The sequence below is a fragment of the Pleurodeles waltl genome, chromosome 4_1 (assembly GCF_031143425.1).
Source record: "Pleurodeles waltl isolate 20211129_DDA chromosome 4_1, aPleWal1.hap1.20221129, whole genome shotgun sequence".
Taxonomy (NCBI): Eukaryota; Metazoa; Chordata; class Amphibia; order Caudata; family Salamandridae; genus Pleurodeles; species Pleurodeles waltl.
Window position 1 is genome coordinate 476457404 of NC_090442.1, and position 18194 is coordinate 476475597.

The 18194-nt window shown below is 45.9% G+C and overlaps 1 protein-coding gene across 6 annotated transcripts in view; it reads left to right on the forward strand.

Moving 5' to 3' along the window:
- PPFIA2 (PTPRF interacting protein alpha 2) overlaps window positions 1-18194 on the forward strand; it is a 1804029-nt gene that overhangs the window by 894661 nt on the left and 891174 nt on the right. The gene's annotated exons all lie outside the window — the stretch shown is intronic.

The window sequence follows — 18194 nt, forward strand, 5'->3', positions numbered from 1 at the left end:
TTGATACAATTCATAATGACTATAGTAAACATGTCAATAGGAGAAGACAATCTTTAGCAACAGATATAAGTTCTGATGTGAGCTCCGACCATGACAATGCCCAAGGTGAATGGTTTTTTACTTCCTTTATGAGGAAGCATTTCTCTTTTTAAGAAGCATTCGCAATGTTGAGATTGAGCAAGAGAAACAATCAACCAAAACCGAGGGGTAAAGAAAAAAAAAGCTAAACGTTAAAGATCAGAAAGAATAGGGAACAAAGAAGGGGAGGGCAAAGTCAAAGAAAGACTGCACATGGGGACACACCTGTACAAAAGAAACAACTAATGATAGAAACTGTAAAATGAACCATGGGAGAGGACACTAATAAATGTATCAACAAGAATATTGAATAAGGCTGAGAGCTAGATTGCTATTCTGGGATTTGCATACTGTCCCAAAACCTCATTCAAGTATACCCAAACTAATTAATAGCTTTTGATGCTAGCCTTTGTGTGGAGAATGCCCATGCCTACCATACAATCAGGGTAGGATATCGTTCCTCCACAGCCATGCTTCCAGGAAAGACCCTCTCTCAGCCACACCTAGGGCCCATTGTTCACTGTCTGGGTCCAGTATACATTTGTGATGTAAAAGCAATTAATAAGCCCAGGCAGCTGGCAACTCCTAGAAAGGCCTTATAAACTTTGTGCAGGAAACTGCCTACTTTCTAAAACTGACATTTTCAAAATTATGTTCTAATATCTGACTTTAGCATGAAAGAGGATTTTAGGTTCCAATTCATTTGAATGTAAACATCATTTGTCTCTCTGCTTCCAATTTGAAGCTAGGACTTTTTAACTTAAATAAGGTAATCCAGCATATGTCTGTGAGAGAGATAGGCATTACATTAGGATTTTTTTACTGTTAGGATATGTAAAGGTTAATCACGGGTCCTGCTTTTTAAATTTGATGCCCTTCGCTCTAAAAGCCTTTAGGGTGACTTATATGAATTAAAAAGTACGTTTTAGGCCTGGAATAAGGTTTATTTTGTCTGGTCAAAAACTGCAATAAAGGCTTCAGTGTCAGTTCTGAGGCATATTCTAAAAGGATACTTTAGTGGCTGGCAGAATGAGTGTCGTAGTCCACCAGTAGCAATTCATTTACAGGCCCTAGAAACATGTAGCACCATTCACAAGGGATGTACCAGTACATTAAATGTGCTAATTTGGTGTGGTCTAATTTTAATATATTTTAAGGAGAGAACACAAACACTTTAGCACTGTTTAGCAGGGGGAAGTGCATAGAGTCCTAATGACAACAAAAACATGTTCAGCAGACCAAGAGAGTGACAATAAAAAGTTTGGGGAAAGATGACGCCAAGGATGTCAAGTCGAAAGCCTTCCTTCAATTTATTCTGTCTTGTCTTGGTGTTTTAGTCTGGCTTCTCCCTCTTTGCTATCCTTTTTCCTTTTGTCCTGTCAAGTTTGCATTTCCTTGTAATATTTCTGTGTGAGGTCTTGGTCTCCTTGTTTTGCCAAGCCCTTAACATCTTCAATTTCCTGTAAAATATTTTTGTCTATCCAGTAAGGATTCAATCAAGTATCCAGCTGTGTGTTACATAAGTCTGATCACTGCAATGTAGCTTTACCATATTCATGAAAAAGTGGATTTATTGTTTGTCAGGAGACATTTGTCTTGCACTTGCATGTCCGAGATGCTACAGGAGTGATGTGGAGCATACCAGTCCCTCACAGATAAATCACAGAATTGTCTTCAAAGGGTTTTGTGTTCTGGGGTTATTCACTTCGAAGCTAACAGCACCTTAGATAAACACAGGAGAAAATGTTTTATTATGGAACCCCACAAACACAGCTGACATGTAAAAACAATTATCATCAATCATATATAATCATCACCTCTGTGTTCTTGCCTTGATTCAATAAGGGTTTAGCACGTTTATTTACACAGATGCCTGAGTTATCACTCCAATATCTATTTTTTGCTTTGATCTGGATGTTGAATCATCTCAAGGGTTTCTTTAATTTTTCCTCTAGAGGACCATAAGTATCAAAATTCACACCATTTTAGGAATGTGTGGGGGTATCTTTCTCAACAGGAATTAGGGCCAAAATCATGAGTCTTGACAAACAAATGATATGTTTCTCAATATTCAAATCTCCTAGTAGACTTGATTAGTGCACTAACCTCTTCCATTCAGAATGTCTGAATTTACTCCAATTTCTGTTGACTCGCAGGAGAGTTTGCTTTTGTCTTTCTTTCTGTATCCAGTTGTTGCACCCTCCACTGGGTAAGAAGGCTCCTGAGATCTTGCTCCAGAAAGTGCAAAATTTCAGATGATATCTTGTTGGAGGGATCAACATCCAAAACAGAATCCAAGGGGCCCAAAGCAATAAGGATTGAAGGGAGAATCTGACCATGGCATGAAGGGGGATTAACATTGACCGGGGGATTAGAGACACCATCACTGTGGACATGATCTTCCTTAAAGAAAGGATGCTTGAGAAGAAGAGCAGACCCTGGGAAAATAGCAGAAGGAATAGTGGCACCTATGGGGCTACAGAGTGGGCAATCTTTACCTCTTCCTCCCTGCTCCTTTCAATTTAATTACAATTTTAAAAGCAGTTTGCATTGAAAAATGAAGAAAAGAAATTAACAAAATTTGATAAGAGGGACCATCAAAAGAGATCTGTAGTATCAAAACCCACAGATTCCTCAGAGCACATTCTCTCCAACTGCCTCTCTCTTTGGGATTCGAGACTGTATACATTTAGAAACGGCCAACCATCAAAACAGATTCGGTGGGCCTTGTTAAACTCCTAGACCCTAGGATGCCATCACTGAAGGTATCTAGGGAGGTAGTTGTATACCATACATCTTTTTAACCTATAGCTGTGCATTGTATAGCTATAACTGCAAATAGCATCCTTGCATCTGGTGTAAAAGGCTCAGTGCTAGTTACATTTGATCATATGCACACATGCATGTGCACTTTTGTGAGGGACTCTTACCTAACTCAGCTAAAGAGTGTACTGCAAGACTGTCACAGAAACAACTGAAATAAATTGTTTATTACCTGTAAAAGCATGCCAATTTAACTGGGCATTCAAAAAGAAATGTTCCCTTTTTATTTTTACTACAGTATAGTGTGAGTCTGTATTGCTTCACTACAATCCTGTAATGTTTTACTGTATTCACCCAGAAGATTAAATCTGTACCTAAATATCAACTTCTCATTGACACCCCAGAGAAAACATGATTGTCTGTTTCTTTAGGTGGACAAAGGGCCAGTGTGAAATATAATTGAAATTTGCCTTCCTGCATATACCTTTAATCATGCAGCTTTTTCCTGAGTCAGACTGTAATGCAATTCAGGCTTTCAATCATCCTGCTGGGCAAAGTAAATTACTTTGCTGGACACCAGGTACATAACAACCTTCCCCAAACAATAGGCCGATTCAGAGACAATTAGCCTGCTCTTGGGAGAGTAATAGGATGATTGAGAATTCTGCATGGTCTAAATAATCCCACATCTCCAGACAAGAGTAAGCATGCCTTTCCCCAGCGAAACAAAGAGAAGGAATCAGACCCATGGCACTACTCATAAGAGCAACTCCGGACCAACTTGCTGTATAACTTAGGGGTGCAGTTAAAGGCCCTGGATGAGTTTGGACTGACCAAAGCTTATACTCACTATTTTGAATAGTCCCAAAATTCTTTGCAGGGGGATGCATTGGAATTAAGTACATTTATGGCATATTTGGATTGAGCAGAGGTGTGCTTGAACTCCACATCTACAATTTCAAACCCTTGCACAAAGAAAAGAACTCTGAGAACATTCCAGAGCTTGGAAAGACGAGATGTGAAGAAGAAGGCCCTACAGGAGAAAGAACATACAGCACTGCTGCTGAAGAAAAGAACCTAATGATTCTTGACTACTGCTGAACAGAAAGACTCAAGGACTCCTAAATGCAGCTGTAAAAAGACAATTCACAGACTTCTGACTCCAGCTGGCACCCTGAATCTGGAATTCAACTTCAGGCCCAGTGGCACTGGCCTCCCCAATCCCTCTGGCATTAAATGGTTGACTTGCTGGAGATACTGATAGAAAGGGTTTCATTGAACTTCTGGGAAATGGTCCTGTGGAGGCCACCCCTAAAGGGGATATCCTGACTCCTTCAGGCTCCTTGCAAGCAGTAGGGCAAGGGAGTTTGGGCAGGGATGCTGCTGAAGGAAGACACATGGCCAAGGAGATAATCAGGAGCCCAGACAGAAGAGCTGTGGTTGCTCCTTACTCCCTGCTGCTGGAAGATGACAGCTGGGTGCTAGAGCTGCCTAGAAGCCTTAAAATCAGGCTGAGGAGATAGAAGATGTGGCCAGAACATTCTGGGCTCTCCTCCCCAAACATGGCAAACATTTAAAGGCCAGCAAGCCTGGTATCAGCCCTCATGGTAGCTGGAGTGCACCACTAGGCAGTAAACACAATTTTAGCTATTTAAAAAAAGACCCAAATTACGCCTGAGAGATGCGTATTTCAGGCTCTAATCTGTGGGGGAGATGCCTGATAGGCCCCATTGCTAATGGGTGAGATCAGCATTACCACCACTCCCGATGTCTAAGGTAGCAGGAGCAACAGAGTGCATCCTCCAGCATCCTGCAGGACTGCTTTGTGAGGCCGGTGGGCACAAGAGGAAAGGAGAATGAAGCAGTCATCACACCCGCATGAAAGAGTCAGCCATGCCATATGGCCCCACATTTTTTACCACTTCCAATTGGATCCTTTCAAGAAGGTTCTTCAATAATTATCCAGGCCAAAGAATCCTGTACTTTTGGTTTTGAGCAAATTAATTATCATGCTGTTATGTCTAGAATATGTAGTACATGTTTCAAAACGTCTTCATATACTTATTTACCAATATGATAATGTTGTCCGAGTAAACAGGAGACAAAAGTAAATATTTCATATTTGGGCAGGACATTTATTTTTGCTATATAGCCAAATCATTAAAACAAAATGGCACAACAACTGAGCTAAACTGCATGACTACCTAATATCTTGCATGTAAAAGATTCTAAGTAGCTAGGTATTTTATTAGTGCTCTACATTGTGACCCATGTTTTAGAAAATATATATTGTACAACCTTAAACAAGTGGTGAAATGCTCTAAGCCTTTCATTTTTTCCAAAGCAGCTTCCTGACAGGACAGATGTGGATATTAAGTCCACAAAGATGCAATACAAAGGAAACACATTCTTCTCCAGTGGTTAACTAGCTGAAGCTTATGAGGCACCCTAATTGAGAGTTGACTGTTTTCTATATCGATCAATTTGCTTAGCCTCTCAAGACTAACATCTACAAATTACTAAATTTATTTATTCTTCAATCAATCAATTGCTAGTGATTTTGTTTGCAAGTGACTTCAGAAATACGTAATTCCAATTGGTGTTGTACAACACAAGTCCCACAGCCATTTAGCACCATCCATGTCCTTAGCAATCTACACCCAAATGTAGTCTTATTGTTAGATGGTAATGCCTCAAAATATTCTCTTAGTTTGATCAGTACTTCAATTAAACCTGTAGTGCAACCCGTTAAAATAACTCTTTTTGACAGGTAATAACCTTCCTTATAAATATTACTGTCACCCCTATGATGGCCTTGTAGTCCACAAGGTAGGGTGCATGGTACTTAAAAATGCTACATGTTGAAGATTAAAGTTATCATGACCCTACAGTAACAAAATAATAAAACAACTATTTTTAATATTTATTAAAATCCAATTCAGTTGTGAAGTCAGATTTTTTATACATAATAATAAGAAAAAGTAACTTATAAAAATTTACCTTTTCCCTGCCTGCAGTTCCTGCAGACTAATTTGCATTAACTCTTCAGCTTCTCCCTGTCTGTGCTTAACCTGAATAAGGTGTGAAATTCTTCCCTGGATCCACACAAGTGGTCACTGTGATTGTCAGGTGGTCCTGAATGGGCAGAGATTACTCCTTTTAGCTCAGTAGAAGGTTGGGAGTCCTCCCAACCATTGTGCATCACAATGTAAAATGCTGACTGACAAGTATCTTTGAGACATATATAACACTTGGGCACAATTAAAAGAGAGCATACAGAATTCCCGGACATTTCGTGTGTATCCCCTGTAGTTGTTGAAGGACCTGCTTTTGTCCTACCAAGACATGTTTCTCCTGAGAACAGAGCCTGATTAAAACTGTTTTTCAGAGGTAATTGTGGGTTGCTACTAGTGATTTCCATAGTCTACTCCCTACACATCCCCAGCCTTTAGAGATCAAGTTTAGTGCTGCTGAAATCATCAGTTCTCTTGGCATTGCTCTGGCACACAGCATTGTGGGATGGTTTACAGTAAAGCAAACATGGACTGCTGAAAATGTGGGTAGGATTGTCCCAGGGAACTTTTACCCTATTGGATAGGGAGTGCCCAGGAGTCATCCCCACCCACTAGCTGGATGCACACACAAGTGTGACACCTCAAAGCACCTCCACAGAATGCTTTCTGGACCTGTTTATGAACATAAAAAGGACTATTTCTCCTGCTTGAGACCTGTGTGGAGACATAAAAGCCTGACTTGCTCCCACTGGTACCCAGGACAACCAAGTGAACTCCATCAATCAGTTGGTTGACCTGTGTGGTTGCAGAGGCACAACAAGCTGTGTGAGGCCTTTTATCTAAAGTGCCCAGCTCACTTATTGCAACTGGACCTGTACTGGACTCTGCTTTTGGTCTCTGCCTCATATTCTGTGAGTCTCTAAGGGGCTCCGCTGAGGTCCAGGGGGCCTTAAAAGTGTACTCCTCAGGTTGTTTGGGCATTTAAAGAATTTTGGAAACTTTGGACTAGTTTTCCTCCAGACTAGTGTGACTAGGAAACTTTTTCAAACTTTTTAAACTTCAGACGTTCATCTGGATCAAATCCCTTGCTGTATCCTACCCAAGCTCCTTTACTTCAGCCTGAAATTGCACCTTGGCCTCGATCTATTGCTACCAATGACAATTGTTGGTGCTTTACTTCTTATTGGTGCTTTTTCCACTTGTCTTAAAAAATTAATATTCCTGAATCCCTGCATTGGACCTTTGTCATTTTGGTGTTGTTTTGTTCATTATATAACACTCCATTTGTCCGAATTTGATTGAGATTTTTATTGCATTGTGTTTTATTACTTCTAAAGGCTTTCACATTTTTATTAAGTTAAGCCTGTGTGTTCTGTGCTATAACTACATATTAACTAGTGGCGGTCGTCACTAGATAGTTATAGTTAGGACCTAGTTTCTATAGAAAAAAGGTTTTTTTGACTTGCCTATATCTTTGGTACTGGTTGATGAATCTTCACAAAATGTTCCCACAAAATTGGATGCTCAAGTCAGCTGCTGTGTGGAACGTTTTGTGGTGACCCGTCAAGCAGGGGCCAAGAAAAAGGAGGGTTCCAAAATGCTTTTTCCCCCATGCATTTTTCTGTAGGGATTTTGAACAGCAATAGCGCCCAAACCACTGGACGTAATTATACCAAAGTTGACAGAAAGGTAGCTCTTGGTCCAGAAAGCAACCTTTTTGTTGTTTTCTGTAAATCTGTTCAGTAGTTTTTGAGAAATTAAAGAAAATCCAAATTTTATGCATAGGGATGCAAAGGCTTTGCAAACCCTCCGATCTTGTGCTGATATCGGATTGGCTGACAACACTTCAACAAGGAAGTGTTGACAACCATGTTGGGAGGAAAAATACAAAAATAAGGAAAGGGGCCAGGATAGAGTCACCCTGGCCCCTTGGTTGAGGTGTTGGGGTCCCAAAGGGACCCCCCAGGAAAAAAAGCATTTTTTAAATAAATGTTGGCATGGATCTACCAAAACATTTTAAAAAACAACAAGTATGGGCTCCTGCGCCTGTTTTGTAAACCGCACTTAGATGGGCCAGGTCCCAGGGGCAATTACATTTTGAATGGGGGGACTGACCAGCCCCCCTGCACCCACAGGGACCGCCACCTCCCCAGTGCAAAATTACTAATCAAATGTGGGGGGATGCTCAGCCCCACCACTGCCCCAGGGACCGCCACCTTCCTGGGGCTTTCAATAAATACAGTGTGGGGGGGGGGCTTCATGGTCACCACCGCAGCCCCAGTGACTGCCACCTCCCTGGGGCTACAACAGAAGTGTGAAGGGGTCTGTTTTGGACCCCCGAGCACCGGGGACCACCACCTCTCTGCAGAAATGCTCATTGGAGGTGGGCCCCCAAAAAAGCTGGCTCCTACTATGTCCTGGGGTGCCCACCCCCGGGACATATCGGTTTGCTTTTGCCTGGTGGGAGCTGACAGCTCTCACCAAGCAAAAGCAAACAAAGTCTGCTTTCTGACAGCCAGAGCTGTCAAACATTTTTCATCTGTTTCCCTGAATACATATTTGCGTACAAGGAAACAGATAAAAACATTGCTCCCACAAATGGGGAGCTTCTACTTAAAGCAGCTCCATGCTCCTGTGAGCAATACCGGCTCCCCCAGGACATGGGGAGCCAGCTAGGACCCTCTTGAGGATCCCCCCGCGGTCCTGTCACTCTCTCTCTCTCTTCCATTCCATAATGGGTGGAAAGAGACAGAGAGAGTGAGAGATTAATTACAATTGTCTCTCTATGCAATGACTTTTAAGATTGACTAGCAAGATGTTTGGTACAAATGTTATAGCTAATGGTCAAGGTCTTGTGCTGTCACTCAGTAGGCTGAATCTTCAAATCCTAGCATTGCTTGGCAGTGTGTTTATTTATTTGCTAGTGTTTTGAAATATTTCATTCCAAGTATATCATTCATTAAAGCCTACAAAAACTCTCAGTCTCTGGTTGTATGGCTATTTTAGCCATGTTTTTCGACACGTTATGTTAGCAACTAGGCCTGCCGTTGTGCACTTTAGCCCAGTTACATTTTATTCAGCTTCATTTAATTTTTCTAGCATAGGGTACATTTGCAGTGCTGTTTTATTTTCTTTATCTAGTTGTTTTTTTTCCTAGGAAAGCATTATGATCCTAGCAAGACGTTATTTTCACTTTGTACTTTCCTCAAGGCTGCAGCCAGATAGAGTTGCTGGCAAAGTGGTACTTTGTGCCTCCAACATTCACAGAATCATACACCTTCTTACCTGGGGACATTTTCTCAGAACATCAGCTGTTTTATTATAAAAATACTTTTCTGTCTCATACACATTAGAGGGAGATTCCAGCCAGATGACCACAACTGCATGATGATTGCCTTCACTACAGCTGCTTGATTAGACTACTGGTATCCTGGCCTACATGGGGATGGTGTCTTTCTAGACTACAGGTTTCCTTGCTCAGGTATGGGGGATGATGCCTTCCCGGGGGGGAAGCCTGAAGTGCGGATTAGGGCTAATCACGCTATGCTCTAATATAGCCTAGGAAGGAACCACATATATTTCGCATAGTGACAGTATTGTGGAACTGTTCTTGTGTTTCACTGTTCTTGTCACCATTTTGATTCAAGAGTGTTTTATCATCCTACTTATTGCAATCCGTGCCAAATTATCTAAGAAGCAGTTAATTCAATAAACCTTATTGAAACATTCTCTGCCTCTGTTTGTCTTTGCATATGTGCGACTAATGTAACTGAGAGAAAAGAATGAGGTCTGATTGACCACAATTCCCTTGAGGAGTCATTTCTGTCATGCACCAGGATGCCACAATCATTCCTGCCCTTGCTAGTTAGCGGGGAAACTCGGATTAGGCTGACAGTTGTCACATGGTGTGGGATTGGACTCAGTTACCCACAATTCAGGTTATTCTGCCACCCAAATCCAGTAGCCTCATTAGGATAATGAGAGACTAGGCAACACTCGCTCCTCTCTCTCTTTCTCAATTTCTCTTTTTCAATCTTTCTCCCACTCACACACCCACTCACTCTCGCACACTCACTCACAGACCCACTGAAACATTTACACACCTACTCACAGACCCACTGAAACACTCACGCATCTGTTTTGCTTTCTCTAATGACCGAGCTGACAAAAATCTCTGGTATGCACTTCTCAGTTCAAAGAAAACATTTATTATTACTTCACCACAAGGTTCCTAAAAAGGAGATTAGTAGGTTGAAAGCACATGTGTAAAAATAGTCACGGCAATGAAAGGAAAATATACCCAAAATGATTCTCAACTACCATGTACACAGCAAACATATGTGATCATATTATAGCGTAATTGCAAAGCAAAGAATAAAGTAAAAATTAATCACCGTAGGGCCTGCCAAGCTCTTCATCTTTCTCATGCCAGCAAGATGATTATCCCATTCAACTGCGAGAAAGAGATATCCACCCTTACGGGACAAGTGTGTGTCAGACATTCGACGTCTAATCCTGACCGAGTTCTTGGAAATTCTACCGCTACTGAGCAGGGCCACCTTTTTATATCTTAAAGAACCGAAAGGGCTTTTGGGAGACAACCCCTCCCATGAAAGAGAAATATTTAAACATGCTGGCTACTGTAGGTCAGAGCTGGAAGAAAACGTTGAGAACTGGCCACCATCTCAAGGCTCCTCTCCCGAGGCCGAACCGTTCCCTTCACTGAAAAAACATGTACATTCTTATCATGCTGACTGACTTACTGTTCGGTGAAAAAGAATACGAAAAACAAGCACAGTTTACCATGTGGAAAAACACAGCTCAACTGCAATGTCTAATGCTACGATAAAGTCAATAGGCAGCTAAACTGAATAAAAAATGTAATCTGCAATTGGTGAACACTGAACAACTAATCCAGATGCAAAGTGGTGCAACACAAAGTCAGTGGTCAAACATACATATCACTACAGCACCCACTTACAGATCCACACTGACACACCCACTCACAGACCCGCTAAGACACTGGTGCAGCCACTCACAGACCCACTAAGACACTGATGCACCCACTCTCACACCCAGACAGACACTCAGTCATTCTCACACCCAGATACACCCGCTCACACCTATTCTCACACCCAGAGAGACGCGCCACAGCCAGCTTCCACAGCGCACAGCCAAAGGCCATGTGCTGCATGGGTTTGGGTAGTTAGGGGGATGGCCGCAACATCTGGTCGCTGGCCTGACGCTGCGGCTAACCCCCACCACGCACAGCCAAAGGCCATTCTCAGCACAGGTTTGTGTAGTTATAGGCCCTATGGCCAACCGCTGCTGTACGCCTTGGTGGTTGGATCAACATATAGCAATGAAAACTACTTTAGGTTAAAAAAGCCATAGAAATTCACTGAAAAAAACAAAGGTTACAGGGACGCTATAGTTAGTAAATAGAATTTTTTTAAAAACATTGAAATTCACGTAAGAAACCAAAGGTTACAGGGAAGCTGTGAGGCTCACATTTTAAACGTGCAAAACCATAGAAAATCACCTGTTATAGTTAGAGATATTTCAAGTAACTTGAACTCGCGCCCTAAGGTAACTATAACTCGCACCCTCGCCATGCATTGCATTGTGTCAAGCTGAGGCCTTTATCGGTCATTCATGTTTCTTTGTACGTTCTAGACTGAAAGAGATGTGTGTGTGTGTGTGTATATATTATTTTGTTGAAAGCTCTTCATCAAACTGGGATGAAATGATTATCCTGGATAGTCTCTCAAAAGAAGGTTTCATAATGCTTTCTTCTCTGCGATTACTGCAGTCATAAGGTTGTGTAACACACCACGTGTCACTTTTTTTATGCTGCCATTTACAAGATTAAACAAAACAATTTGTTCTTATTCTGTTCATCCCAAATGTTTTCCTCTTTCAACTAAGCACAACAGCCTTTTGCTAGCATTTCTGATTAGACCGATGTGTCCCCTTTGAAGTCAATTTTTTTTTTTTTTTTTTGAGTGGGAGGATGTTTACGCAAAACGAATATGGTTCACATGAAAAGGATTTCACGAGTGTTGGTTCCATTGGATGTCTTCGCCTCATTGTCAGTGACAGCTCAGCATTTAAATGCAAACAGTGTGAATATCCTTGCTGTGCCATTCAGTCATCTTTTCATTTACACATTTAGGCCCTCATTACAACCCTGGCGGTTGATGATAAAGCGGCGGTAATACCGCCAACAGGCCAGCAGTAAAAAAAAATGGAATCATTACCATGGCGGAAACCGCCATCAGATACAGCCACTTTAACACTCTGACCGCCATGGCGGTAGCAACAAACACCGCAGCGGTAACCACCAACAGCCAGGTGGAAGACAATGTACCGCCCACTGGATTAGAACCCGCCCATCCGCCAGCTTTTCCGGGGCGGTACCGATACCATCAAAAGCACGGCAGAAACAGAACACAGAAGGGAAAAGACTCACCTCTGAACATTCAAGGAAGAACCAGGATGCCATGGAGGCCGAGCTGCAAGTGTTCCCCATGCTGGTCTATCTTCTCCTACCCCAGGAACATGAACGCCGGCAGCAACGACCATGGTGAGTACTGCACCTAGCACACAGAGGAGGGGGGAGGACAAAGAGAGTGACACACACACACGCAACACCCCCACCCTCACCCCAACACAATACACACAAACACATGCATCAACATTACATATACACCCCGTAACCCTCTGGAATAATGCAAGGACAAATGGAATGGAGTAAAATGAGTGTAATATTAGTAATTTTAAGAAATACATTCATAAAGAAGAAACAGTATGTACAATATACACAATATGGAATACAAAAGGAGGGACAATGCCCACTCAAAAATTGTCCGTGGCTCACTGGGCCAAAACACATAGGCCAAGGCCACACTTGACTCCAGCCTCAATACAGAGAGAACACTGCAGGTGCATCAGGTCTCAAACACACAGGCACCTCAGGGGGACGGGGAATGGGGGCACCTCAGCCGGAAGATGGTTCAACGCCACTGGCCTGGAGGGTGCTCCATGCCCACTGCTAGGTCCTGGGGAGTGCAACGCCACAGTCTCTCTAGTGGGTGGTTTGCCCACTGCTTGGTCCTCGGGAGTGCAAAGCCACAGTCTCTCAAGTGGGTTGTTTGCCCACTGCTTGATCCTGGGGAGTGCAAAGCCACAGTCTCTCTAGTGGGTGGTTTGCCCACTTCTTGGTCCTGGGGAGTGCAAAGCCACAGTCTCTCTAGTGGGTGGTTTGCCCACTGCTTGGTCCTGGGGAGTGCAAAGCAACAGTCTCTCAAGTGGGTGGTCTGCCCACTGCTTGGTCCTGGGGAGTGCAAAGCCACAGTCTCTCTAGTGGGTGGTTTGCCCACTGCTTGGTCCTGGGGAGTGCAAGACAATGGTCTCTCAAGTGGGTGGCTTCTCCACAGGTTGTGGAGGGGACTTTGTGCCCAGTGTGCTTCATCCTGGCAAGGAGGGGCTGAGTGGATGCCTTCTTCCACTGGTTCTGGAGGGGGCATGGTGCCCAGTGTACTGCATCCTGGCATGGAGGGGCTGAGTGGATGCCTTCTTCCACTGGTTCTGGAGGGGGCATTGTGCTGAGTATGCTTCATCCTGGCAAGGAGGGACTGAGCGGACGCTTTTTTCCACTGGTTCTGGAGGGGACTTTGTGCCCAGTGTGCTTCATCCTGGCAAGGAGGGGCTGAGTGGATGCCTTCTTATACTGGTTCTGGAGGGGGCCTGGTGCCCAGTGTGCTTCATCCTGGCAAGGAGGGGCAGAGTGGATGCCTTCTTCCACTGGTTCTTCAGGGGGCATTGTTCCCTTTGATGCAGATGTTTTGGAGTGCAAGGACACAGTTTCTCACCTGGGTGTCATAACAACAGCTTTTGCAGCGGCCAGGATGCACTGCAGCCCATGTAGTTACACTACACACTGCTCTCTGGCGGTGAATGCTGCTCAGTGTATGCCAGATGTGCTTCAGGTGGCGGTGCAGGCAGTGGTGGTGGTGGCCTTCACCTGCAGCCTTGGACGGCTGGCCACTGGGGCTGCTGCTGCTGGCAGTGGTGCTGCTGGCGGCGGGGCAGGAGGTGGTGCTTGTCACGGTGCAGGTGGCGGTGCTGTCCACGGTGCAGGTGGCAGTGCTGGCAGTTGTGGTGGTAGCCTCCAGGCCTTCACCTGCAGCCTTGGACAACTGAAGTGCCATTGCTGGTGTTCTTTGCCCCTTCCTTCCCTTGGCAGATGGTGGTGCCTCCTTGCTTCTGCCAGCTGGAGTCTTTGACTTGGCCTTGCTGGCTGGTTGTGCCTCCTTCCCCTTGCTGGCTGGTGTCTCCTTCTTGCCCTTTCCAGGTGGCCTACCCTTCTTGTCCTTGGCAGGTGTTGCTGGCACACTGGCTGGGCTGACGGATGCCTCCTTGGAGCCTCTCACAGCTGCAGAAACCACAGTGGCCGTGGACTGGTTGGCTGAGGTGTTGGCCTGGGTTCTGGCCACCCTGGCCCGAGGTGAAGCACGGGTGGGGGGAGAGGGGAGTGGTAGGGAATAGGTCAATGGTGGCGAGGAAAAGCTTCTTAGGTACACTGGGGCAGGAAGAGGGTGAAGATTTGGGAGTGGAGGAAGAGGGAGTGGTTGTAGGAGGTGTCAGTATGCTGTGTTTGGGTGCAGGTGCATGGGCTGGATGCTGTTGTAAGGTGGATGCCTGTTGGGTGTGTGTGTGCTTGCGTTTGTGTTCTTTGGGAGGAGGGGTTCCAGACACAGTGGGAGAGGACACAGGGGATGTGTGCATGGATGTGGGGGTTGTAACTGCCAGTGAGGGGCATGTAGTGATAGGCGTGCTGGTGATGGAGGTAGTGGATGAGGATGTAGTGCATGCAGGTGTGAGTGGAGACGCTACTGGGAGGGGGTGGATGACTAGGAGGAGGAGGGGGACACAGTGGAGGCAGTAGATGTTGGTGTGTCTGCATGGGGATGGTGCTTGTGTGAGTGCCTGTGGGATGAAGTGTGGTGCTTGTGTTTGCATGAGCCACTTCTGTGTGTTGATTTGGGTGCATGCTGGTCTGGAGGTGTACTTGGGATAGGCTGTGGCTGAGGGGATTGGGACTGGGCAGAGGAAGTTGGAGGGGGGAGGCTGGAGACAGGGACAATGGCTGCCATCAGTGCGGAGGCCAGAGCCGGGAATGCTCGCTGTTGGGCTGCCACGCCAGAGTGAATGCCCTCCAGGTATACATTTGTTTGTTGCGAATGCTCTACTACACCCTGGATGGTATTCAGTATGGTTGACTGCTCAACAGAGAGGGATTTCAGGAGGTCAATAGCCTCCTCACTGAAGGCAGCTGGGCTGACTGGGGCAGGGCCTGAGGTGCCTGGGGCGAAGGAGATGCCCACCCTCCTGGGTGAGCGGGCACAGGAAACATGCTGAGGGGCTGCTGGGAGGGCGGTGCTGGTACAGGGGGTGGTGGCTGTGCCTGTTGTTAGGGTGGGCACAGATGTGTCCGCCACTGCCAGGGAGCTTCCATCGGAGGAGGATTCACTGTCGGTAGTGTCCCCTCCTATCTCTGTCATGGTGCTCCCCTCGCCCTCCGTCCCACTGGTACCCTCACCGTCGGTGGATTCGGCTTCCAGGCCCATGTGGGATGCAGCTCCCTTCGTCACCGGTGCCTCTGCTCCTCCGCCAGATGATGCTAATGCACACAAAAACAGGGTGACAAAACAAGAAGGGGGGAGAGACAGAGGATACACTTGGTCAATGCCAGCAACAACACTACCGGTGGCGTACACAACACACAGGGATCAGCCCTATGCACTAGGCCATGCACTACCAGGTACAATGCTAGTCACCAGCCCATGGGGTACAATACCTAACGCCATTAGCTGCACACCTGAAACCCACAGGACCCTGCCCAGTAGTAGATGCCCACTAACACTATTGGGGTCAGAGTGCATCTGATCTTGCCCATCATTGAACATACCCTGCCATGTTCACCCTGGCCTAGGGCACCCACAGCCCACATCCCCCACCCAGGCAAAACCTTAACGTGCGCAAAACATGATTCAGATTCTGTACTCACCCCCTTGGTGCTGCTGTGATGCCTTCAAGCGCCCATCCAACTCCGGATAGGCCACCGCGAGGATGCATAATATCAGGGGGGTCAGGGTACGACGGGCACCCCTTCCTCCTTTGGGAAGCCAGCCCCAGCTGGGCCTCCACCGTCTTCCTTGCCCAGCGGCTCAGGTCCTCCCACCATTTGCGACAGTGGGTGCTCTGCCTGTCAAAGACCCCCAGGGTCCGCACCTCCTTGGCGATGGCACACCAAATACCTTTTTTCTGATGGGCGCTGACCTGCAGAAAAAAATACATCAGAAAAGGGTTTTGTCAGACTCTCTGGACTTTCTTACTTATGGCCCACCATATCCCTCCCATCCCCTTACGCACATACATTCCCCACCATACATGCAGCACTCTGCCCAGGGCCCCTCAGACCCCCCCACACAAGGCTTACAGACACAGCAATCCATGCATTCATGGGCCACGCATCATGCTCACAGTGTACTCACCTGTTTGTCTAGAGGACAATAGAGTAAAGTGTACTGGGGTAGGACCCCATCCACTAGTCTCTCCAACTCCTCCGAAGTGAAGGCAGGGGCCCTTTCCCCAGACACTCGAGTGATTGTCGCCTCCAGGCACAGGTCACTGCAGCACTTGCAGTGTAGGTCCTCTCCTGTTGAAAGTTAGGTAGCAAGTGAGTGAACAGATACAAAATGGCGGTCATGTCCGCGGCGGTGCGTACCGTCATCGCCATTGGCACCTGGAACCCATAGGGCCCAATGATAACCAATGTGATGTTGCGGCGCGGTCGTCAACCACTGGCCGCAATGGTGCACAACGCCAGTGGAATTACCTCATATCCATTTGTCCCTCCTCAAAGGTCAGACAGCCGCCATTTCAGGGGGGCACAGGCCATGGCACCTAACTGCGTCACAGCAGACATTGGCACATCAACTAACTCTCGAGTTCACATACAGTTTCTGTAAATGAAGAAATGCATATTAATACTGACAAATGTGTGAATATGACCCTCTGCTCACTGTTTTTCACCATAGAGTACAACTGCTGAGGATGAAGAGGAGATTGAGACATCCCCCCGTGTACAGACCCCTGGTTGACCCTGCGACAATGGAGGACAGACACATTATCCTGACCTATAGACTTGATAGGGCCACAATCCAAAAGCTGTGTGCCCAATTGGAGCCAGACCTGATTTCAGCAATTCGCCAGCTCACAGGTATCCCCCCCTCTTGTGCAGGTCCTGTCAGTGCTCCATTTCTTGTGAAGAGGTTCCTTCCAAGTGACAGTGGCCATGGCATCAGGGATGTCTCAGCCAATGTTCTTGAACGTGCTGAAACACGTGCTCAGCTACATTGTATTCCCCCAGGTGGAGGATTTGGCCACAGTGAAGGCTGACTTTTATTCCCTGGGACACATCCCCAACATCATTGGTGCCATTAATGGTACACATATTGCATTTGTCCCCCCCGGAGAAATGAACAAGTGTTCAAAAATAGAAAAAGCTTTCACTCTCTGAATGTGCAGATGGTGTGTTTGGCAGACCAGTACATCTCCCATGTCAATGCCAAGTATCCTGGCTCTGTGCATGATGCCTTTATCTTGAGGAATAGCATCTATTCCATATGTGATGTCTCAACTCCAGAGGCACCGGGTGTGGCTAATAGGTGAGCCCATGGTCCCCACCCAGTCGATGTAGATATATGGGTTTGGGTTTGGCCCTAAGGGTGATTGTGTGGCTAACTGGTATCCCTAAAATATTTGCAGGTGACTCTGGTTACCTCAACCTCTCATGGCTACTGACCCCTGTGAGGAATGCCGGTACAAGGGCAGAGGAACGTTACAATGAGGCACATGGGCGAACAAGGAGGATCATTGAGAGAACTTTTGGCCTCCTGAAAGCCATATTCTGGTGCCTCCATCTGACAGGTGAATCCCTGTACTACTCACCCAAGAAAGTGTGCCAGATCATGGTTGCATGTTGCATGCAGCACAACCTGGCCTTGAGACGCCAGGTGCCTTTTCTGCAGGAGGATGAGCCTGGAGATGGTCATGTGGCAGCGGTGGAGCCTGTGGACAGTGACGAAGAGGAGGCAAAGGAAGAAGATGTGGACAACAGAAGTACACTCATTCAACAGTACTTCCAGTGACACACAGGTAAGACACTGTAACTTCACTTTCCATTGCAGTTTTGTGTTGGACATTGTACATGGCAGCCTGATTTCCCTATTTCTATGTCCGCTTACTGTACCCTTTGGCATATCTATTTTC